General features: G+C 39.6%; 1 protein-coding gene and 1 pseudogene across 7 annotated transcripts in view; one reads left to right on the plus strand and one right to left on the minus strand.

Annotated features, from left to right (window-relative positions):
- acj6 (abnormal chemosensory protein 6) overlaps positions 1-25781 on the plus strand; it is a 1105866-nt gene that overhangs the window by 475135 nt on the left and 604950 nt on the right. The gene's annotated exons all lie outside the window — the stretch shown is intronic.
- On the minus strand, positions 5547-6286 carry LOC137247691 (cyclin-Q-like; annotated as a pseudogene).

The following is a 25781-nucleotide window of genomic DNA, read 5'->3' on the forward strand; positions in this document are numbered from 1 at the left end:
TTGATTGACAATTTTGCGTAAACGAGGTTCTAGAAATCGTGACCAACCAATGAACTTGAAAAATAATGCACCGCCGTACACGACAGAGCTGTAATACTTGATATTGAAGTACATTGGCACATAACATTAAATTATAAATGCAACCAGAATTTTTAAATTTGCATCTGGATTTTCCGTTATCACATATACTCGCAATAATCTAGCGGCCTTGGTGAGCCAGCCAAATACAAAGCAGAAGCAGCAATAAGATATTCGAATCAGAGCGGGGAATTTCATTAAAGAAACGATGATATATTACAGCTGCACTCGCTGATGTTATCGAACAAGAACTAGGCACTCCACTGGGTTTTTCGATTTTGCGATAATGTGTGGGCTTCAATTTCTGTAGTTTATTTGCTTCAATGCGCTTTTGAACTGACATCACGTCTAATATATTTTTCATTATGCTGCGAATGTGTCTTCGTGATACGCTACAACTAGAATGTAAATCAAAGTAAAATATTGGTGACGGTTTCATTATCACCAAGTCCCAATAAACTCACTACAGGTGGCAGTTCTGAGTAGGGCATTCCTAAAACGGCGAGGTGGAGTTAACGCTTTGGAGCACCATGCTCATCGGTTGGCACTTGGTGAAGCGGTCTTTCTACGCACAGAAATAAATGGAATGGTTGCGGCTATGCTGTTATTTAACCTAAATAATCTAAGTATCCATGCTTTACAATCATCTTTCCATTTATTGTCGTATTTGTACGCGGCATCAATGCAGGTTTATCCTCAACCTTTCCTTTGATTTCATCATCATGTATTGCAGATATTTGGTCCTGAAAATATAAGAAAAATGAAGTAATAAGAAATTACAATAAAATTACTATACTTACCGCTGCTATGCCACCGTACAACCGCGTGGAATTTTTCACAATGACATTTCTCGTTCTCATTTCTCTCTCTCTCTTTAATAACCAAGCAACAAGCAGTGATGTCAACACCCATGGCCGCAATTAATGAGCACTTGACTCACCCTGCACCATTTAAGCCCAAAAAGCCAAATGTACCAAATATTCTGGTAGGTCGTTAGTAGCAAGTAAAACGTTGGTATTCAATGAAATACCAATTAAAAGAGTATACCAAATCGTTTACGAACGTATGAGGAGAAAGAGTAGTATTGTCACATACAAGGGAAGGGGCAATAACCGATCTAGCCACCAGTGTAATAACCCTGCAAAGACGCCGCGTCAATCCACGTCATTTGACTAGTCATTTTACAGCCATAGGTTATATTCATAGTCACATTTGCATGGGCGTGGGTAAGTTTTTTTCAACCAGAATTCTTAAATTTGCATCTGGATTTTCCGTTATCACATATACTCGCAATAATCTAGCGGCCTTGGTGAGCCACCGAGAATGTACAATTTCCCTGGTTTGATGTTAGCCAGATCCACAGGAACCACGCCGCTAGAAATTGCATGGGCCATGTCGTATAAGTACTTCGAATCGGTGGAAAATTCAATTTTTTCTGGAGCAGGGGGCATATTTTGCAACTCAATTTTCTGGAAGCCGTCCACCACCTGAAAATATATAATAATAAAATAATTAAAAATGGTTGACAATTATAATAAATGAGTGATAGCAATAACTTACCGGAAGAGATTCACAAGTTTCGATTTGACGGCTCAGTTTTCCGGTTGCCGATCTTGGTCCAGTGCTGGTTGATTTATCCAAAGCTTCAAACAAATGCCGAAACGGAAGTTCGTTGAAGTGTAGAAGGCAAACGAACCAATGCAATGGTCTTTTTAACAGCAATTCGAATCGTCGTATAATTCCACCGTGTGGGCCAGTTTTTGTTGGCTCACCGTCAGTGCATATTCCAATTAATGCATCCAGTGATATATTTATATCGTTGAAAAACCCATTTAATTTGGTTGTTTTGTATTCAGCGGTTTCATGTTCCAGTTTTACGTAACCAATCAATTCAGAATTGGGTTCTCTCAAAATAACAAGATGAGGTTCTTTTACCATCGTAGTATGATACTTCTCATCAATTTTATCTATAGTTAAAGTATCATCTTTTCTGCCATCGAATGAAAACGCTAACAAATTGGTATCATCTAACCGTTTGCGAAGCACTTCTTGTCTGCATTTCTCTTTTTCTCTGCGAACTTTCGATTTATCCATGATGAGAGGTTTCCCATGCTTATCTTTAATTTTAAAATCTTGCAAAAGAGCGGTTCTCAATGCTGATGCTACTCTGTCAGGCACACCAAATCTGTCACATATCAAGGCAAAGTTAAAACAATCGTATTTCTCTGTGTTGTGAACTTGTGCTTCTATCCGTATCTTCTTGAACCGATGGCGGTGCGTATGTTGAATCATCGGGATCTTGGTATGTTGGAATTGATGACATAGACGTTACTCCTTGCTCTTCAGTTTCCATCATAAATGCATCCATTGTTAGTCTTCTCTGATTATGTTCATCGTGCATGAACTCTTTGATGCGTTCGGGAACCCAGCCGCATGCACATGGAGCTGCCTTCAAATCGCATTTACATGTTCCAATATAAAAAATTGTTTCCAGAGATTTTGCATACCCTGTAAATTGTTGGGTGTTGTTTCTTCTCTTGATTTGCTCTTGATACTGGTCAAGCAATTTATTAAATACACTTTTTTTCAGCATTATTTCCATACTAAGTTTTTCCAAAATTCCAATCAACTTATCTTGTACTTGAATAGTGAATGATTTATGGGACAACTTTTTTTATTCTGTTTTAGCACGTTCGCTTAAGTAAAAATAATATCTCAAGATATCCAGATGGGTTGGTAAATTAAGATCAGTTAAATCAGTAGACACACCAAAAACAGTAACATCTTGCTTGGGTATATGACTCATTGGGTTTTCGATAGTTGTTGATGTAGTTGCTTTATCTTGCGGTGTTGAGGATGGTGGATTCATTGTAAACTTTTTGATTTGGAATGGTCACTTCACTTATTATTTTTTTTGAAATATTTTTGTATCTGAAATTAGCACTTCACACTTTGAGTTCTTCACAACGACTTAATGCATTCACAAAAACTGTTGCGTTATATATGGTCTACGAGACGAGGTAATAAGAATGAAATGGTAATTTCAATTCTACCTGCTGTGTCTTGTGGTGGCTTAAAAAAAAACAACACAAGCAATTTTACGATCTGCAATTGTGTCACAGTGATACCTTCATTTTTTAAAACGGTTGAATAAAAACCCACACAACTATGTTTACGACATGCAAATGCATCACAGTGATGCCTTGGTTTCAAAAGGGTTGTAAAAACGCTAATTTCTAATAATTTTTTTAATTTCTTTTCTATTACTAAGTTAAATTCATTTTTTCATTTACATATGTTCTGACTAAATAAATTTCTAAAGAGAAAAATAAACTCCAAAAAGAAAAATCATTGGCATTTCGCTGATTTTTTCATGTAAAGTGCAAAACCGGCGATTTTTTGAAATGTTTGTATGGTGAACCCCCAGGGGGGGTTCCAGGGGGTGTGCCACTGGCATCGGTGGGTCGGGCCTCCAAAGTTAGTGGGGGTCGGTCATACATTTGGACTCGTTTGGAGCACTCTAAATGGATCAAAGTGAGATTTTTCAAAATTTGCCCCTACCCAAAAGTTCGACCCAAATTGGGGGACATCAGAATTCGTTTTAGAGGTATGGTTCCTTTGGCAAAGTTTCTTGTTTTGATTCCTAAAATACGATTTTCACAGAGCAATGAACGATTTTTAAATCGACCCTCCCTAATACATATGTATATATATATATACCTTTTATATATATTGTAACGAATTTACTTGCAAATCCTCTTATTTGCCCTTCTGCTAAGTTCGAATAACTAAACTGTTGAATAAATAACTCCAATGTTGAATAATGGAAAAATGGCCTTTATTACAGTACTTCGCAATAACACTTATACTTTGCAACTAGCTTGCTTAGCAACCAAACTGATTGATAGCTCAAATGAAACTCTAATAATACTGCTATTGCTCGCTAGATAGCGTCTTAATCGAAACTGCCCATAGCGCTTCTACCGCTGATGCTTTTATACTCTGTGATTTCCTCGTGGCATCTTCTAGGCGCTTCCAGAATTTTACCTAGTTAGTTATAAATTTCTCAGCTACAACTACAGATGATTAATTTCTCATTTGAGTAATACTTGCACAAATTATTGCCCTCTCTTGTGACAACTCAGATAAGATATATGCATGTGTCTCTGCAGTGCTTCTCCGCTGTTCGTATACGTACATATGTGTAAACGCAATTATTGATTCGTTTATGTAGATACATAATGATTGAATTATTGATGTGAATTCACGTCACTGCTTAGCATCGGCTTAGAGATAGCAGCACCCCTTAGTTTTGCTAATATTCGTAACAATATGAAATGTAATGAATAACATAAATTTGAGCTAATTTATCAATTTTCAAGTAATTTTTCAACCCAACTGAGACTAGTATATTAAATAGTAGGATGCTGATTGAAATATCTACTAGTATGTCAACTGTTATTACATTGATGCATAGACTGAGTAGTATGCCAACTGGTATGTTGATGTTGAATACACTGACTACTAGACTGGGTCGAAAAAAAAGTTGCTAATGCCCGCCCCTAAATTTGAAGATTATTTTTTGTTAGCTGACCTATTTTATTTTGTTCGTCAACACCTGTACTCCCATAATGACCATCCTTCCGGCTTGATCGCATCATCTGACATTTCATTCGGTTGTTGCTTCCCTGTTGTAAGGTGCCTCACATTAATCATCTTCCAATTCAGTATGTTCGCTTGTTGGCCATTCATCAGGTTTGGGACATAAAGCGTGGTGCACAGCATTATCGGGATCATGTTAAACACAAACGCAAGCTAATGGATTCCATTTGGTGAGTTCTGCGCCAACCCCTTGTTGCGTACGCTCTCCGCTTGAGTTCGTGACCACGACGCAGAGTAATTAAAACGATGTCGTAGAGCTAATATCAGGCTTCCATTTGTATTGAAGCGCATACTCGTCGGTACTGTTCCAATCCACTGTAAATTCGAAGCGGCATTCCCGACAGAAATCTAAACGAACACCATACCACGTACATTGCAACCGCTCCACGACTTCGTCAGATATTAGAGGTATGAGTCCGATGCGATGTGCAAGAAATTCAACTCGGTGTCTTATACAGTCAATTTTACCCTATCGTCAACTCGGTAGTGTGTACAAACGGTTGGTTCGCATATGGCATTTTTATCAACTTTATTTAGTAGGAATTGCAAATTAATCAAAATGTCCAAAACCCGGAAGTAACCCAAAAGGTCGAACACACGTCGATTCGTGCAGCCCCATGTGAGTCTCGACATGAGCCCGTAAATTAATTACTTAAATAATTAGCTTCCATGGAATCGTAGTATATAGGATGAAATTGAATAACGTTGAATGATTGATGTTCTAATTATCGCAATAGTACAATTCTGTTTTACGACCGTTGCAAATAGTGAGTGTTCCATCACCTATGAATTACAAAATGTTTAATTTAGAGCAAATGTAGGAAAATTTCACTTTCTTACCTATAAGTCTCTATAACGTCCTCAATTATTGCCCAGTGGTTTTCTTTGGTCACATCGGTGACAAATGACGCATACCTTATCGATGCCTCGTATGATTCATCAGCTAAGGGCACCTGTACGCCGTATGATTGCAGAGCAAGCGATAGACAGCATAGGGCAATAGTCGATGGTTTGTGATTTAAGATTTTTGCATTGTGATGAAATGATGCTGCCGACTTTGCAATCGGTACTGAAAACCAGACAGTAAGGCCCAACCATGTTTGTAAGCATTTCATATAATAGAGCAAATACTTATGTGGCTGCTCGATATTTAAATCAAATTATAAGGCAATAAGTCGCTCTGCTTGTACTACTGCATCGCGCAATGGACCAATAATATTCATCGCCCAATTCAAGCGGCTGCGAACCACGATTCACGAGTATGATATGTAACATTTATGACATCGCGTATCTTAACAGGATCGTCCTTGATTTTGCCAGCCAAATACAAAGCAGAAGCAGCAATAAGATATTCGTCATAATCAGAGCGGGGAATTTCATTAACGAAACGATGATATATTACAGCTGCACTTGCTGATGTTATCGAACAAGAACTAGGCACTACACTGGGTTTTTCGATTTTGCGATAATGTGTGGGCTTCAATTTCTGTAGTTTATTTGCTTCAATGCGCTTTTGAACTGACATCACGTCTAATATATTTTTCATTATGCTGCGAATGTGTCTTCGTGATACGCTACAACTAGAATGTAAATCAAAGTAAAATATTGGTGACGGTTTCATTATCACCAAGTCCCAATAAACTCAATACAGGTGGCAGTTCTGACTAGGGCATTCCTAAAACGGCGAGTTGGAGTTAACGCTTTGGAGCACCATGCTCATCGGTTGGCACTTGGTGAAGCGGTCTTTCTACGCACAGAAATAAATGGAATGGTTGCGGCTATGCTGTTATTTAACCTAAATAATCTAAGTATCCATGCTTTACAATCATCTTTCCATTTATTGTCGTATTTGTACGCGGCATCAATGCAGGTTTATCCTCAACCTTTCCTTTGATTTCCTCATCATGTATTGCAGATATTTGGTCCTGAAAATATAAGAAAAATGAAGTAATAAGAAATTACAATAAAATTACTATACTTACCGCTGCTATGCCACCGTACAACCGCGTGGAATTTTTCACAATGACATTTCTCATTCTCATTTCTCTCTCTCTCTTTAATAACCAAGCAACAAGCAGTGATGTCAACACCCATGGCCGCAATTAATGAGCACTTGACTCACCCTGCACCATTTAAGCCCAAAAAGCCAAATGTACCAAATATTCTGGTAGGTCGTTAATAGCAAGTAAGACGTTGGTATTCAATGAAATACCAATTAAAAGAGTATACCAAATCGTTTACGAACGTATGAGGAGAAAGAGTAGTATTGTCACATACAAGGGAATGGGCAATAACCGATCTAGCCACCAGTGTAATAACCCTGCAAAGACGCCGCGTCAATCCACGTCATTTGACTAGTCATTTTACAGCCACAGGTTATATTCATAGTCACATTTGCATGGGCGTGGGTAAGTTTTGTGACCAAATTTTTTGTAGGGAATGTCCACATAATGGATAAATGTCCTGGTTGGTGGGAGCCCAGGGTGGCTTATAGTAAACATCACCACCATTTATAGCAAGTTTCTGCAATTTAAAACACACTAGGGGACACAAAGATAACTTCAAATTTTGAACTCTGTTTCTAAATTTTGTATACCTAAATTTGTATACCTGTTTCTAAATTTTGTATACCTAAATTTGTATACCTGTTTCTAAATTTTGTATACCTAATTTTGTATGCCTAAATTTGTATACCTGTTTCTAAATTTTGTATACCGAAATTGGCATACCGGGTTCCGAAAAATTTTATAAGTCACAATTTTGAGGTAATCTCGTCACTCAGCCACAACCAGTTATTTTTTTTGAAAAATAATCAATACATATATAATATGACTTAAGGAGTCTCATTGCAGGCATCATGACCCGCTACGGCCAATTGCGCAAGGTATATGAAAAAAAGGCCAGCTACTTCAAGGTCCCATGCCATTTGTGTTCGGCTAGTCATCCGATCCGTCTATGCCCAGTCTACCGTTCAAAGACGCCTGAGGAACGGATGCGCGAAGCTATTCTGGGCAATTATTGTGGCAATTGCCTCTCCATGGCGCATCGCACGGCTGGTTGCACAAGCAACGGGAGATGTAGGCGATGTGGCGAGAAACACCACACCACCCTTCACGTGGATGAGCAAACCAAAGCCTCGCGTGAGCCGTACAAGCCGTGGAGCGTACAGGTAGAGGAGGAAGAACGCGAGAACCACGAAGGGGCGTTATCACTATACGCCTCCGATATTGAGGCGGAGGAAATGGAACGAGAAACCACGGAGAGGGACACCTATTCTCAACCGGCCAGCATGGTCCAAGAGAGATCGGAACCACTGCCCTTCCGACTCTTCGATAGATCGGAACCACTGCCCTTCCGACTATCAGGGGGATCGGAACCACGGCTCTTCCGGCCCCTGCCACAACATGAGCGCCAACGGTCGAACAGAACCCCTCACCGTCGTCGCCGACAACGACAATGCCCCCAGCTGGCCAACAACAGCACAAATCGCCGTCACGAAGCCATCACGACTAGCCTGCCTCGCTCTACGTCGACCGCCGCCGATTCTCGAGGAGTCATTGCCACTCGCCAGCTAAGGACGCCGCTAACGTTCCGCAGTGGACGTACAGGGCTGGACCGGTACTGCGGCCCATGATATCGATTCCACCGACTGCTATAGTGAAAATTGAAGCTGGAGGACGACTTCACCTGGTTCGAGCGCTAATCGATGTTTGTTCGCCGTCAACCTTCATATCGGCCGACTTGGTCCGGGATCTGCGGCTGGACGAAATTCGAGTGGGTAGCCAGATAGGCTGTGTGGTGCATCTGCGGGGGAACCACGGCGACAACAAACGCATTGCGACCCATGCCGTCGTCACACCACATTTCCACCGAGTGGCGCCTAGTCACAGCCTGGATCCAGCCATCGCGGCTAGGTATACACACATCTGTCTCGCCGATCCAAAATTCTACGTCGCGTCGCCAGTACGCCTAGTTCTCGGGGCAGACGTATATGCCGACATTATTCTAAATCAAGTTCTGCCAGCGTCATTCGGCCCGCTCTTGGCGCAAAGCATGATATTCGGCTTCGTGCTCTCTGGAGTATCCAGAGCCTAAATGGTCGCAGATAAATATCCAAAAAAAAAAATGAATTTTGAATTTGCTTTTAAATTATGAAATTTGTAATAAAGAATATGTTATACTTTGAACTCATGCGTACAGTCTGTCCATCCACAAATTTCTCATCTTTCTCCCTCTAGATATTGTCTACTCTAGCAGCAGGGCAAGGCGAGGTTGCGTACCGCAAGGGGGCCGGCATGTTTAGGCCAGCAGGCTAATCCCAAAGGAAAATTAAGGGTCGGCCACCCTAATGCAATCTAATACTAAACCGCTTATTTGTTACGGCCGTTAGCACTTATACTAAAAGAAAAAGTGACGTTTCGTTAAGTTACCCCGCCAAAGGCCTGTTAGTTTTGGCGGTAAACGGAATGCGTGGAAAGGGAACTCGTTCACTTGGATTAAAGCCGCAGCAGGATACGCACGCTCGTAAGTTCTTTGTTTAAACTACAAGTATTTCAAATCCACAAAAAAGGTCACTCCAGCGATCGTCACCGCCAGAACGCAGAGTCCCCGAACATATAAAAAGGTAAAACTGTAGCAAGTGCATGTTTGCTTTTTAAACTCTAGTTCTAATTTTTTTCTATTGCACATTCCGTTGAAATAAAATATTAGTGTAATTTTTAATATTAATCATTGCCTTTTATTTCTAACCCCCCTGAGAGAAACTAATCTGGAAGCCGCCAGCTTAAGTTTTCAATTGGGATCCGTGGAATGAGCACATTTTCACCTTCGCTTTTACCGCTGATGGTTGTTGCTTCGATCACATTCGGCATTAATTCCTTAACGCAAAGTCTGGTTTCATTGCACAATTTTGGTGGGTTTAAATTCCGAAGAAGCATGATTGGTGAGCCAATTTTCAAAGTTAATGTAAGCGCAGGCATTCCAGGCGGTTCTAAAAAGTTTAGAAATTCAATTGGATAATTCACAATTTGATCTTCATCTGTAACTGTGTCGATCGATTTATTTTTCGCCACTTCACCAAGAATTTGGTTTTGAATTCGATCATTGATTTTGTTAGGTTAGGTTGAACTGACCGGTCCATGAGGACCTCACATAGACTGATTGAGTCCATAGTGTTACCAGAAGTTTGTTTTAATGACCAAACTGAAAAACCCTATCAAAAATCAGGACCTATGTTATAAAATAACTCCGTCCTCTTGGCAAATACTAGAAGCTTCCTAGGACTTAAGCAACTTGCTGCTTCTAGATCTGACAGCTGTATCACTTCTAATAGCTGGAGTCTTAGCCTGGCAAGTGCAGGGCACGAGCACAGAACGTGCTCGATCGTTTCTTCCTCCAACCCGCACTTCCTATATCTGCTATCACTGACCAAGCCTAATTTAAAGGCATGTGACGCCAGAAGGCAGTATCCAGTCAGAATACCCGTCATGAGTCTACAGTCCTCTCAGTTCAATGATAGAAGCAGCTTTGTTAGTCTAAGGTTGTAAGACCTACACATAATCTTCGACATTTTACAGCCCCGCGCTTGAACCCACGCCTTTCCCGCTTGGTCGATCAGGTGCACCTGTCACCTCCGCTTAATCTCGCCCAGTCTAATTGGGACGTCTACGGAGCAAGCTTCAATGGATGCGCCCTTTTTAGCTAGTTCGTCCGCTTTTTCATTCCCATCTATTCCCATATGCCCTGGGATCCAATATAGATGTATGCTTCTCCCTGTCCCGATACTCTCCAGGGAGTGATTATATTCTAACACGCATTCACTTCTTCATCCTCTCCGCCACGTTGAGCTTCCATGACAACTTACTGTGTAGGATGATTACTATATATTTTGTGCAAGATTTCTCCTGTAAAGTCACCCCTCCTAACTTAGGCCTGGTCCAATTTGGGACCTTGTACCTCTTTGTAAACAAGACCATATCCGTCTTCTCCGAATTTACTTTCAACCCAACATTAGATGCCCAGGTATGAATATCCCGAAGCGCCCGATCCATCAAAGAACTAATCGTTGAAAGGCACTTTCCACTTATGACAATTGCAACGTCACCTGCGTAAGCCGTAAGTTTTGCGGGCCCCTCATCGAATCGCCTGAGCAGTTGGTTGATGACCAGCGTCCACAGCAGAGGTGATAGCACCCGTCCCTGCGGCGTGCCCCTGTCCACTGATTTCGTGGTCTCTTACAATCCACATTGTGATGTAATCTTCCTGCAATTTAACATACAGCTGATCCATCTGATTAAGGCGGGATGTACTTTAATGTAATAATACCATCCATAATCGCCCATTTAGAAACATTATTGAAAGCCCCGGCAATGTCCAAGAAGACTCCTAGAGCACACTCCTTATATTCCAGGGATTTCTCTATGCTAATTACCACCCTATGCAATGCGGTGTCTACCGACTTGTATTTGGTGTATGCATGCTGTGTTGTGGAGAGCAGCTTTTCATCCACGTTGGACTTTATGTACACATCTATCAATCTCTCAAAGGTTTTGAGCAGAAACGATGTTAAGCTAATGGGTCTATACTAGACTCTATAGTCTTTGGGATACACGTGACCGATCTTCCCTGCCTTTGGTAGGCAAGCTAGACGAGCAGTTCTCCAAGAATGCAGTACATGATTCAGCCTTGTGCAGCCATCGAATATTATTTTAAGCCATTCCACGACCGCCATACTTGAAACTTGTAGCATGGCCGGGAATATACCGTCTGGGCCCGGCGATTTAAACTTAGAAAACGTTTTCACTGCTCATTCGATCTTGGTATCGGTCTCCAAGAACGGCACTTTCCGCTCCGTGATCGAAATGTGAGTGATGTCTGCTGGCTAGTCTAAACCGTTTCCCGATGGAAAATGTGTGTCGAGAAGCACCTCAAGGGATTCCTCACTATTACGTGACCATTCCCCGTTCTCTTTCTTTATTAGTCCCTGGACCAATTTGATAGGACTTTTTTCAACCGTGCTGGAAATTTCGCGCTTGTAGATCCTCAGTAGATCCCTGTACTCGTCCCGACACGCTTTGCTTTCCGCGGTCTTTGCGAGCTTAAACATTTCTTTTACCTGTCTTCTTAGAAGACTCAGCTCATTGCTCCACCATGGCGGCTTTGCTTTTCCTCTGAATATTCTTAGAGGGCAAGCTTTGTTATACGCAATCATAGGCGCCCTTGTTAGGAATTCATTCGATACCTCCAGTTCCTCCACTTTGGAAACCTCTTTGGGTTCTCCCAGTTTTGTTTCTACCTGTTTCTGGAATTTAGTCCAGTTCGTTGACCTAGGGTTTCTAAAGGTTCCTCCCTTCTCTACCCTCTTTAGGGGGATGCTGAAGCTGATATACGCATGGTCGGAGAACGATGGTCTATCAAGAACCATCCAATCATACCTTGATATATAACGCTCCGAGCTCAATGTAATATCCAGAACATTGCTGGATGTTGGACAAAATTTATGTAGGGACATTACCCCTGTTGGCTATCTGCAAATTGGTTTGCAGGATGTAACAAAATAGAGATTCACCTCTCTCGTTTGTATCTGCCCCTCCCAATGCTTTGTGGTACGCATTTGCATCTGCGCCTATGACCAACTGCCCTCTGCGCCCTTCCTCCTGTACTAGCCTTTTGCACTCCATCGGTAGAACCTCCGCAGCATGGGCCATGTAGCAGGCCGCCAGGAAATATGCCTGCGTACTCTTTTGCTCAACGGCCACCACTACGAGGTCCTCGGTAGTGTAATTAGGTAGCATGTATGAATGCAGCTGTTTTCTTACCATTACTACAGCTCGCACCCGTCCTTCCATTTGAGCGTAGGAAACGCTAAACCCGCGCGCGCTAAGTCCGGAAACCTTTCCTTCCGATGAGAGCCACGGCTCCTGGATCAGCGCCACGTCAAACGAACCCTCCTCCAGGGTTAGGAGGAGTTCGCTCGACGCCACTTTACTGTGTTGGAGGTTTATCAGTAGAACTCGCAGCACCATTGGGCTGATTGTCCCCCTCCAGCAGCTTCGTCGTGACATCGCCGTCCTCCCCTTGCCTTTTGGTTTAGAGTATTCGAGGCCCCCTTCAGCCTCTCGTAACTGTTGTGCCGGGTGCTCCTCTGTGCGAGTCACAGCACCATTTGGCGGTTGTTCCTCTTCTAACAACTTCGTGGTGACGTCGGGGACCTCCAACTGTCTTTTTTCTCTTAGGCTTTTGAGGTCCTTTTCGACTTCGCCCACCTCTAGCGTGTTAAGATTTTTATCCTCGGGACTTCTTTTCCTGAGTCGCATGTAAATTTTGCCAGTGCCAAAGGACATTTTGCCAAGCTGCGTGTACAAAATATCCTCCGCCTGCTTGTTTATTTGGAAGATGTAGAACTGACCTTCCTCGGTAGGCCGATATACAGTAAGTACCTTCCAATCCTGTGTCGGTATGTTCGGATTCTGATTATACAGAAGTCGCAGTGTATCCTCCGACTTCATCACGCATGGTATCCATACCTTAACCTCTGGTACCGTGGGGATTTGCGCTTTATCCACCACCTCAAACCGCGCGTTCGTGCCTTGCCTTTGGAGGTTTGGAACCACTTCCTCCAGCCACCGCAAGCTCGCGATGTTGTCGCACGCTATCATCTTCACACCATTATACCATCCACCCGAATCAAAGGTTGGAAGGGGCTTACTTGGCTGTTCCCGCATTATCTTAAGCATTAAGGTAATAAGCTCCCTTTCCACAGATCTCCACCTTTCTGTAGTCATTTGTCTGAAAGAACTGCTAAGATCAACCAGCGCCACAGTCAGTGACTGCTTTGCCACATCAGTCATCTTATCGGGAAAAGCCGGAGTCTTAGTGTTATCTCCCTTTGGCACCTCCGAGAAAGCCGGAGTCTTAGCGTTAACTCCCTTTATCACCTCCGAGAAAACCGGAGTCTTAGCGTTAACCGTAGTTGGAACTTTCCCCTGACTCGCACCTTTCGAGGTAGTTGCTACCTCGCTATTGGGGCCCATCTGTCTTACAGCTTTTGGCCGACTTGTCTAGTCTATGCGACTGTCCTGCCTCGCGGCTCTAAGACTGGGTCCTTTCTGCCTCTTGAAAGCAGGCTTGTCGCCTTCCGCCGAACGTTGCCCCTTCATTCTGCCATTCGACGCTTCTACCTCCTCGTACCGGTTGCAAAACCGAGGGTTTCTCGCAGCAAACCTTTTGAACTGCCTTCGACCTACTTCTACCGCCTCATTGGCCCATTTCAAGCACTCGATCTCCATATCTGTCGCATCGACCACTGCTCCCAAGCGTTGTACAATTATTAGCGCTGCACGGTACTGCGAGAGAGCTATTTTACTTCCTCTGCTCCGTACCCTTCACCACTCTTCTACTCCGTTTTCATTTGTGTGCTTCTCCAACACGGAATTCATTGAATCAGCACTACTTTTGCTCCCCGAGACCGACGCATCGCTTAATGCGTATTTGTCGTCCTTGGCTTGCGACTCAATCCTCCTCTTATCATCGTCCTTATTACATCAGGTAATGATGAGTCGTTCATCTTAGTCGTACGACCACCTGCCCGACAAGGCGGGCTCAGCGGTCCAGTATTATATACGGGGAAAGAACCGTCCGCCACAGCAGCGCTCCTTACTGTGGTAAGGCCAGCAATACTTCCCGAGGGGGACCGGTATCCGGAAGGCTCCGTTCGAATACAGCCGAATTTATCCCCTGGCTGCAAATCGTCCAATAGGCACGGTCCGCATAACACCCTGGATTAGGGGGTTGGCAGTTCTTGGTCTTGATTTTGTTAACATGATCATATTTGGGAGCTAAGATTGCTCGTTCGCATAGACAAAAAAAACTTAAATTTAAAATTCTTTATTCTGAAATATGAAAAACCTTCGTCTTGATCGAAGGAACCTATAGCCGAAATTTGGTGATGATTGAAGTGTGGGAAATACGTTTCCATAGGTAACACACAGATGTAGATGTAGATTGACTGAAGCTATCAAATTTTTTTAACGGCGGCAAATTACTAAACGTCCAAAAGGAATAACAGCCAAACTCAACAATGCAGTCAAACTTTAGGTGTTAAAATAACCTAAGTTTGTACGGTATCTATAGTTCTGTAAAATCCTATTTGTAGGGAAGGTGCCACGCCCCTTTTCTCCCAATCCCACATTTTACTGGAGGTGTTAGGACTTAACGTCATATATCTCCTTACCAATTTTCATTATCATAACATTACTACATCCATAGATATGCAGTATGTTATATTCCCTATTTATGGGAGGTGCCAAGGCCCCTTTTTCCTAATTTCACATTTTCTTGGTGGTGTTAGGATTGACCTCATATACCTAACTCCTTACTGAATTTCAATGTTCTGGCATGTATACCTTCAGAGTTATGCAGTACCAAAGATTCCATTTGTATGGGAGGTGCCACGCCCCGTTTATATATCGAAATTATTTTTAGCCTAAAACCTTCGTGTTTATCGAAGGAACCTATGTATAACCAACATTTGGTGATGATTGAAGTGTGGGAAATACGTTTCCATAGCTAACACACACACACAGAATTCGATTTTTATATATGTATATAGATTATTTTAATGTTAAAATTTAACATTTATATTTTTAACAAAATATGAGAGAATAATAGCAGAATATTTGTTTTATACTGCTTTCTTGATTTCGAAAATTGTCTTACTGCTTTTCTGGTTGGGAAATTTTATAAGTTCGAAGTTTGAGTTTTAAGGGACTAATTTTATAGTTTATTTATTTATTTATTTAAGCCAATTACAAAAGAATCTTATAGGCTAATTATAAAAGTGTAAAGTAGTTAACAATGTTAATATAAATAATCTATCTCACAAAATTTAGAAATTCTATTGAACTCAATTAAGGCTCTAGTAATTGGAGCATTCCGCGCATAAAGAGCCCTAAGAACACCAATATGAAAAAACTCAGAAGCACGAAGAACTCTAGCCGGTATATTAATGAAAATCCTCTCCAAGAGCACAGGGCACTCAACAACCCCACGTAACAAATCGAAAACGAACGACAGCGATAAAATTGTCCTCCTGTCCTGCAATAATTTTAAGTTAATCAATAAGCAACGAGCTTTATAAGTCGGGATAGGATCCGAGAAGCGCAGACTGCGTAATGCAAAGTGTACGAATACTTTTTGGATTCGTTCAATTCTTGCAACATGGCAGGAATAATACGGAGACCAGATGAAACAAGCGTACTCAAGTTTGGATCGCACAAACGCGGAATATAAAAAAAGCTTTAGCGTATATGGGTCACTGAGATCCAAGCTATGACGTCTAACAAAAGCTAGCATAGCATACGACTTAGCAATGCACACATTAATATGAATTGAAAACGAAAACTTCGAGTCAAATATTACTCCCAAGTCCTTAATTTCACTAACCCGCAACAGGGGCGAGTTTGATATTTGATACACGGTATCAATCAAGTTGACACGCTTCGAAAAAGTTATTTGAAAGCACTTTTTTAGGTTAAGTGATAACCAATTATTATTACACCAGTTACTAAGTTAATCCAAAGCTTCTTGCAACAATACCGCATCATGAAGGCTATGAATAGGCAGGTATATCTTAAGGTCATCTGCATACAGCAAGAATCTTACTTTAGAGAAGCAAGAGCGAATATCATTAATGAACATGACAAAAAACAGTGGACCCAGGATACTACCTTGTGGAACACCGGAGGAAGCAACGAATGGATGAGACCTAACACCATCAACTACAACCATGCAACGACGATTAAATAAATAGGATTCAATCCAACTCAAAAATACTGAGTGAAAGCCCAAACAGGCTAACTTTTTTATCAAAATAACATGGGAGACCCGATCGAATGCCTTGGAAAATTCAGTATACACAGCGTCAACCTGATATCCTGCCTGAAAAGCTGCGAGGCAGTCATCCGAGAAAATAGTCAAATGACACAGTTGAACGTCCTGGAAAAAATCCATGCTGCTCTGGACACACAAAATTCCTAACACAGAAACGTAATTTATCTTGGATGATACATTCAAAGAGCTTCGCAATGGTGGAAAGTTTTGAAATAGGCCTATAATTAGTAATATAATTTTTATTGCCGCTCTTGAAAATAGGTGTAATGAACGCTAATTTCCACGCATCAATAAAAGTACCTGTAGATAACGAATTATTAAAAATTAATAACAGTGGATCGGGAATCACATTGTTTAAAGAAAATTGCAGAGAACCCATCGATATCGGTACTCGACGACGTCTTAAGCCAAATAAGCCCATTAAGAACATCTTCCTTAGACAGTACTACATTACCAAAGTCAATAGAAGCCTGAATATTAATTTATATAGTATATGTATATGTTTTTAAATTATGTGAATGCATACAACAATTGGCAATCTCGTGACATTTAAGGGAGTAACTACTGTGAAGCTAAACTGTTAGGAATGGTACCTAAACCTGTACACAAAGAGAAAATTGCACGTAAGCTAGCCGATGATATATTCCCCCACATTGAAATTTGTCGGCCGCCGTGGTGTGGTGGTAGGGTGCTCCACCTACCACACCGATGATCCTGGGTTCAAGTCGCGAGCAAAGCAACATCAAAACTTTAGAAACAACTTGTTTCAATTAGAAACAAGATTTTCTAAGCGGAGTCGCCCCTCGGCACGGATTTGGCGAACACTAGAGTGTGTTTCTGCCATGTAGGTCCTGTCCCGCCAACTTGTAGGAAAAATTTAAAGAGTACGACGAAAATTGGAAGAGAAGCTCTACCTAAATCTCTTCGGAGGTGTATCGCGCCTTGTACTTATTTTATTAAAGACGCAACACAGGCCGTAGTTGATTTTGTACTGAAAATGTATTTTGAAACTTATATTAAGTCTCAGAATGTTGCATAAAATTGCAATTGTATAAAAAAAAAACAGTTGCATCAGTTTTCAATAAAGCGGGCGACATACATATGTATGTAAAAGTGGATATGCGTTTTTTGAATCAACTTAATGGCTCGTAGCGCTGTAAGCTAAGTTTCACAGTGAAGGTGGTTATGTCATTTCACCCTTAACAAACATTAGTCTATGCTACATACCTATATAATAGCACACTTGATGTGTTTAGCGACTTCCGGAAAGGAAATCTAACAGCAAATTATATTACCAACATATGGTTAAATTTCGGAAGGATTTCTCTAATAAAACCGCAATATGTTGGTAGCGTGCTATAAATTAATTTGTTGCACCTGCTACAATTCATTTTTTTACTAAACTAGGATAGTTTTGACCTGATAATAAACAATTGGGATGTTTATAAAAAGAGCGCGCTGGTTTTAATAAGAAAAGCTTTTGTTGTCCTATATGGGGGAATATTTGCTGTGCACTTTCCACATCCATATTTCAATTTCAAAAAAAGCTTCTTAAAATTGCAGCTATTAGCCTTTCGGAAGAGGGGTTTTTAATGTTACACGAGATGTACTCCCTTATGCAACTTAGGCACAAAGTCCATCTGGGTAACAATTGTTCAAATAAAATAGGAGTGATTTTACTGTTGCTATTGCTTTCTCCACCAAATATGAATTTATTTTCTTTCTTGGATAATTGTTCCACCGGCAGCGTTCGAGTTGGTGATTTCGCATCAGACTTGAGTACTCTGCCCACTACGACATAACATCGAAAATATTCAGCGTAAGAAATAATATTTATTAACCGACACCAACTCCGAAAGAATTGTGCAATGCCGATAATTTATGCTAAACTCCCCGACACATAAGCAGTTTTTCATATAGATGAGTTTAACACAAGCTTATGCATTATGAGTAGATTGCATTGCGAAAAATTAATAACTTACTGAAAAATGAATATATTGCACAGTAGTGGCATTTTTGCATGATTTGGACGCGAAAAATTAATAACTTACTGAAAAATGAATATATTTCATTCAAACCAAATGTATATGTTTGTATGCCTTACCCACTTTAGTGAGGATAGGGGAAGGGTGGATGGGGGTTTGGGGGGTTGGACCCTCTTCAAAAATTTTAAATTTACCCCAAACAAAAACTTTGTTATAGCCTTATCTTGTTCTTTTGTTCGCAATTGAACATACATATATTTAAATTTCGTATCTTCTTCAAACCATGAAGCAAAATTTCCAAGAAAATTAACTTTGGTGTAATTCACTTGAATCCATCTCATACAAAGTTTGATAAAAAAATTCGAAATTTACTGCAGCATTCATCATACAACCCCTCGTCTCTATTTACTCCCTCCCTAAAACAGTACACACGTGGTACAAAACGGCTTTATTATTTTGCTTTCGGCCACGTTCTGACACCCATTCCTCATACAACTCCCTCTTTGTGATCGTCATTATATCAAAAGGGCGACCTACGGGGATGAAGAATCATTTGAGTTATATGCAATAATATTGAATTATTGTAGGAATTCAAAAATTAATGTGGTACAGCGTGGTTCAAACTTTTTGCAAGCTTTTCTTTTCACGGTTTTATATATTTTCAGCACATTAATAATAGATACACATTAAAAACTCATAATTTCGTAAAAAATAGTCAACCAAAAAACTTTTGAGCACTTGCAAAATAATATAATTACGTGTAGATTTTAAATAAAATAAATTTAAGCTTTTGTTTCACCACAAAGTTTTATTTAATTTTAAACCACGCGTTATTTCACTTCTGTAAATTGCACTCCTTAGCGCGTCGTCAACAACTCACAGTTTGACAGCAGATTATGCAATGAAGAACAATAACTTTAAGAAGTGATAATTACCGTTATATACTGTGGACATTTTAAAAACAAACTGCATTCAAATTTCAAAATAAATAAAATGACTTGAAAATTTTTACTTTTTCACGTCTAAACCAAGCAAAAATGCCACTGTGTGGCGCCATCTGATATTGAAAAGTAGCCCACTCCCAAATTTTGTTGCAAGCAAATCATAAGAAGGAGAATTTGACATTTGCTTTGGCTATGGGTGTTGGCACACCTTGCAAGTGAAATTATTTTTCCCATTGACTGGTAAATTTTCTAAAAATTGTCGCAATTAAAAACTGGAATATAACAATCGAATACGACAGAAAATATGTTAGCAAGTATTTTTGTTGTATAGGGAGAATGTTTATAACAGTGCTTCACGAAACTTTGTATGTGAATGGGCAAGGCGTAATAAACTTCAATTGCCAAGTCTGAAGTTCCTTCATATTTACACACGTAACATCTTGGTTGATTGTGGAGATGTTATTGGAATACATGAGCTTGTGTTAAACGCATCTATATGAAAAATGTCATTGCGCCGCGGCCTTAAGAAGCTTCGCTGAAGTATCTTAAATTCTTTACTTCGGACTCAACATAGACGTGCACGAAATTGTTAAGGTTCTCAAACTATCACTAGCTGTGTTTTTTTACATCTGCCTGTGTTTACGCTTAAACTTTATATGGACTGCTAAGCGTTAAACCTTATCTACTCTTCTAAATTTCAATAGTCATTATCCTCGCTTAGATAATGCTTAGGAGACCCATCTAGTGGCAGTGGTTAAATAGCTAGGCACAGGGTGTACCGAAAAGCGGAGACAACCCTCTGATGTATGTCTGTGTATAACATATAGCTGAATCAGTTGCGATGAATTGTGGATACACACCATTTTTAGAGGTGATAAATAGAATTAATGTTGAGGTGAAACATAGACATATTTCAGTTACATCTGAGTATAATGAGTATTGAAATTTAGTAGGACAAATTTTATACGCAATAATTTCAGAGGTGAATTTAAAGTTTCATGCTTAGCAGTCCAGTTCGCCTGCAGCGTCTAATACACGTCTATGATGCGTAGCCTCGTGTGCACCTTGCCTTATTTATTTTTGTTTGAAACGACACTATATTTTTTATTAGTTTACGCACGGTTAAAGGTTTGAACTTAAATCTGAAACTTTTTTGTATTACATATCGACGTGACACGTTTGACGAAAACTAGCAATTTCATTTTATGGCTGACGAAAAGTAGCAATTTCGGCCAAGTCTGACGAGAACTTCATCTGGATGACGAAGAGTAACACTGAACACGGGGTGCTTGAACTACATTTTAATTCGAAGTCATACCATCTGTTTTGTGGCCTAAAATAAGCTCAGCATCAAAATTTTACAAAAATTCCAAAAGCACTTTTTGAAAATACTGCGTTTTAATGCATCGTCATGTAACATCAACTGCATTGTTTGAGAGTGATAATATTTATCTTGGCGAAATATATCGCATTTTGTAGGTTCAGTCGAGCGCTTAAACCCTACGTACTTAGAATATTCAATATACCCTCAAACTCTGGAGTTAGAGGCGAAAAACAGCCTTTTCATGGTTGATTCATATATTGGCTAATAACTTGATTTCTGTTCAATCTCCGAACAAATCTTTTATGTTATCAGAAACAGGACATTTTCGCGCTTATAAAAATAACTTGTAAGTTTAAATGTAGGTATGTCAGAGAAACCTTACAAAATATTTTGTATAACATGATGGTGCTCCCAATAGTAACTTGAAAATATTATTCAATAATAACTATCCGCTCTCGGTGTATAATTCCTGTGACCTAATCGTGTCTTTAGGTACCCTTATGTTTTATTTTATGGTGTTTTAAAATTCCTGGCCAATTAAAGAACAATCATTATGTTGTTCTTGAAGTCAAGTGATAGTTAGCTAGAGGGTAACTACGGAAAAGGCGACAAAATCGGATTAGAAGTACCATGTTGAATTCCGGTCTGGTTCGGAACCAACGAAATTGAACCAACAAAAGAACTAGATCTAAACTGTAAAATTACACACTAGTTCGGAGCAATCGAAAAACAGCCAATAAAAAAAGTAGTTCTTAAGTGGAAATTTGTATCTAATTCGGAACTACAGAACGGAAAAAGCGACAAAATCGGATTAGAAGTAACATGTTGAATTTCGGTCTGGTTAGGAACCAACGAAATTGAAAAAACAAAAGAACTAGATCTAAATTGTAAACTTACACACTAGTTCGGAGCTATCGAATAACAGCCAATAAATGAACTAGTTCTTAAGTGGAAATTTGTATCTAGTTTGGAACTACAGAAAAGGTAATGCAGCGGGGACAATTTCGACCGCGTAGGACATCGCAAAGTTAAATTCGCCAGTTGAAGGCATGTAAAAGAGATAGGGGCGAACTAGTAGGGGTTCCGAATGCATTAGAAGCGCACCTACATGGAATGTGTTGTGAAAAAGTCTACATCGTCATTACGCTCATACTAATAGGCAGTCAATTTCAATGAAGATTTAAATACTAAACAATAATTACCACAAAAAGTTATTGTTGTTAAAGGCCTTGAGCTCGAATTCATATCAAAAATGTTTAATCAATAGGACGATAAAAATCGGAAAAGAAATAGCAACAGAAACCGCTCTACAGCTAAATGGCAAGCGCAGCGGGCCAAAAGCGTACTGTCGAAAAAGATTTAGCAATCTAATTTGTTTCTTCTATTCCACATTAAAAAATAATTTTTCAACTATCGAAAAATTCAAATACCATAATTATTGTAAAAGACTATAGTTAAAGGCCTTGAGCTCGAATTTGAACAAATAATCGTATCTCAAAAATTTTTAAACATTTAAAAATGGGAGGAGAAAAAAACGGGATCAATAAGAAGTGTACCAAAAATGAGCAAAACCGGCCGATACGATCACAAGTTATGAAGGAAAGTTTATGTTGTTGTTGTTGTATCGATAAGGACACTCCTCGAGGGCCTTGGGGAGTGTTTTCGATGTTGATGGTCCTTTACCGGATGCAGATCCGGTACGTTCCGGTAACAATTTCGAAAAAACATAAAACAGTTTTTTTCATTCATATTAAAAAATTTAAAACCAAAAACTGCTGACACACTTCAAAAAATTTATTTTCGATTCAAACGAGGTTAATGGTGAAGTTGCTTACACACGGTTAAAAAATTTGAACCTAAGTTTAAAACTTTTTTATTCTACATAAATGATTAGCCAAATTTAGTTTAAATTTTAGATTATGCTGGTCTTGGGTTTCAAATTTAAACCAGAGAAATCTAAACATGCAGTTATAAAAAACAAGTAAGGAAGACTAAGTTCAAGTGTAACCGAACATTACATACTTAGCTGAGAGCTTTGGAAACAAAATAAGGGAAAATCACCACGTAGGAAAATGAACCTAGAGTAACCCTGGAATGTGTTTATATGACCCATGATACCCATATCAAATGGAAGGTATTAAAGAGTATTTTAAAAGGGAGTGGGACATAGTTCTATAGGTGGAAGCGTTTTCGAGACATCGCCATAAAGGTGGACCAGGGGTGACTCTAGAATGTGTTTGTACGATAAGGGTATCAAATTAAAGGTATTAATGAGGGTTTTAAAAGGGAGTGGCCCTTAGTTGTATATGAGAAGGCGTTTTCGGGATATCGACCAAAATGGGGACCAGGGTGACCCAGAACATCATCTGTTGGGTACCGCTAATTTATATATATATGTAATACCACGAACCGTATTCCTGCCATGATTCCAAGGGCTCTTGATTTCGCCCTGCAAAACTTTTTCACTTTATTCTACTTAATATGGTAGGTATCACACCCATTTTACAAAGGTTTTTCTAAAGTTATATTTTGCGTCAAAAAACTAATCCAATTACCTTGTTTCATCCCTCTTTTCGTATTTGGTATAGAATTATGGCATTTTTCATTTTTTTCATCGAAAAAGTGGACGTGGTCATAATCGGATTTCGCCCATTTTTAATACCAAGATAAAGTGAGTTTAGATAAGTACGTGAACTAACTTTAGTAAAATTAGAGTGTTTTGGCGACCTTTTTGTTTTTAATTTATTTTGTTTTGCCGGCTTTAGGTCCTGGGTGAATAAAACCACAAATTTTTTCTTTAAACCGATATATTTCGGTTACTCAACGGTAACCGTCTCAGGGCGAATTTTTAACACGTCTGCACCGTATACAGCTCCACATCACAAAATTTGTGGTTTTATTCACCCAGGACCTAAAGCCGGCATAAGAAAATAAATTAAGTTTAGTAAAGATATATCGATTTTTGCTCAAGTTATCGTGTTAACGGCCGAGCGGAAAGACAGACTTGACTGTGTATAAAAACCGGGCGTGGCTTCAACCGATTTTCACAGAAAACATGTATCGCCATAAAAGATGTGCCCTTACCAAATTTCACAAGAATTGGTAAATCTTTGTTCGACTTATGGCATTAGAAATATTCTAAGCAAATTAAATGAAAAAGGGCGCAGCCACGCCCATTTTCAAATCTTCTTTTATTTTTGCATTCTGTTGCACCACAGCATTACTGGAGTTCAATGTTGACATAATTTACTTATATACTGTAAAGATATTCAATTTTTTGTTAAAATTTGACTTAAACAAATTTTTTTTTTAAGTAGGCGTGTTCGTCATTCGAGTTTGCTAATTTTTATTTAGCACACTTATAGTAATAGGAGTAACGTTCTTGCCAAATTGATATCTTCAAACGCTTGATAAATTACAGCTTGCAAAACTTTTAAATTACCTTATTTTAAAAGTGGGCGGTGCCGCGCCAACTGTCTAAAATTTTACTACTTTTCTATTCTGCGTCATAAGGTCAACCCACCTGCCAAGTTTCAGCGCTTTATCCGTCTGCGGTAATGAATTGTTGCACTTTTTCCGTTTTCCGTAATTTTCGATATCGAAAAAGTGGGCGTGGTTATAGTCCGATTTCGTTCATTTTAAATAGCGATCTGCGATGAGTGCCCAGGAACACATACCAAATTTCATTAATATACCTCAAAATTTACTCAAGTTATCGTGTTTACGGACGGACGGACATGGCTAAATGAATTTATTTTTTCGCCCAGGTCATTGTGAAATATAGAAGTCTATATCTATCCCGATTAGTTTATGCCGTTATGGGGTACCGTTATGCGAACAAAATTAATATTCTCTATGAGCTCTGCTCAGCTTAATGAAATACAATGGCGACATCTGCCTATCACAACTCATGTGTACAAAAATATAACGACCCCTGCTTCTCCAGTCTCGCAATGATCCAGAGCATTTCCAAGAGAATTAAGCGTGATACGGAGCTAGAAAACTGACTGGATGATGGCTTATTTGTCGCTCGGGTGTATTTTCTTGCAATTGTGTGGGTTTAAAAAATCAAATGCTATTAATCGTGAACTTCGCTGATATATATTGGGGCGAATTCTGCCTTACCTTGTCAAATTTATTATAGAAAAACCCCACAATTATCGGAAAATGGACAAAACCAAACGTATTAGATATTTTATCTCTTTTTATTACATCAATGTAATAAACAATATTCGGTTAGTAAAAATTAGGTATGCGCTTTATACATATAAATGTTTACAAGTGTGTATATATAAATATACTAGCTTATGCCCGTGGGTTTTACCCCACGTTTCTATAAAAATATGCAAGCTACGCGTAACCGGCCATGGGTAAAACATGAGTTGATAAGATTGACTTTTGCTACAGCTAATGACTGTTGTTGTATGATATAATCATATTTGTAACAGGATTCCCCCCGCGTAGGTGAGGTTGACAATTAAGTTGAGGAAACTCTGAAGCTATAAAGGTTTGTATTGCGCTCATCAATCCCTTGATTCGCAGCTAATGATCGTCCTTGAGCTTCATTTATGGGAATAGGAAATTTGAGGCATTTAAAATTGAAAAGACAAATTTATCGGTATCAATGGAATCCTTGGTATTAAACTTTTTTTTCGAAATTTTCCGATAAAATGAATTGCTTCAATGACATCCGTAAAAGTTTTGTGATGAAAAGCCTTGTCCCACTACATAAGTGTGGAGAATCGAAATAACGAAGCATAAATATTATGATATTATGGGCCCTTTTTTAAGGATCAATCGATGAGGAGAAATTTCTGATGGCTCAAAAGAGCTAATAAACTCGATCGGATATGCACAGTTTGGGACTCTTCCACGACTGTGTTAATCGAGTGATAAGTT

This window comes from Eurosta solidaginis, chromosome 4 (genome assembly GCF_040869045.1).
Source record: "Eurosta solidaginis isolate ZX-2024a chromosome 4, ASM4086904v1, whole genome shotgun sequence".
In the NCBI taxonomy this organism is placed as follows: domain Eukaryota; kingdom Metazoa; phylum Arthropoda; class Insecta; order Diptera; family Tephritidae; genus Eurosta; species Eurosta solidaginis.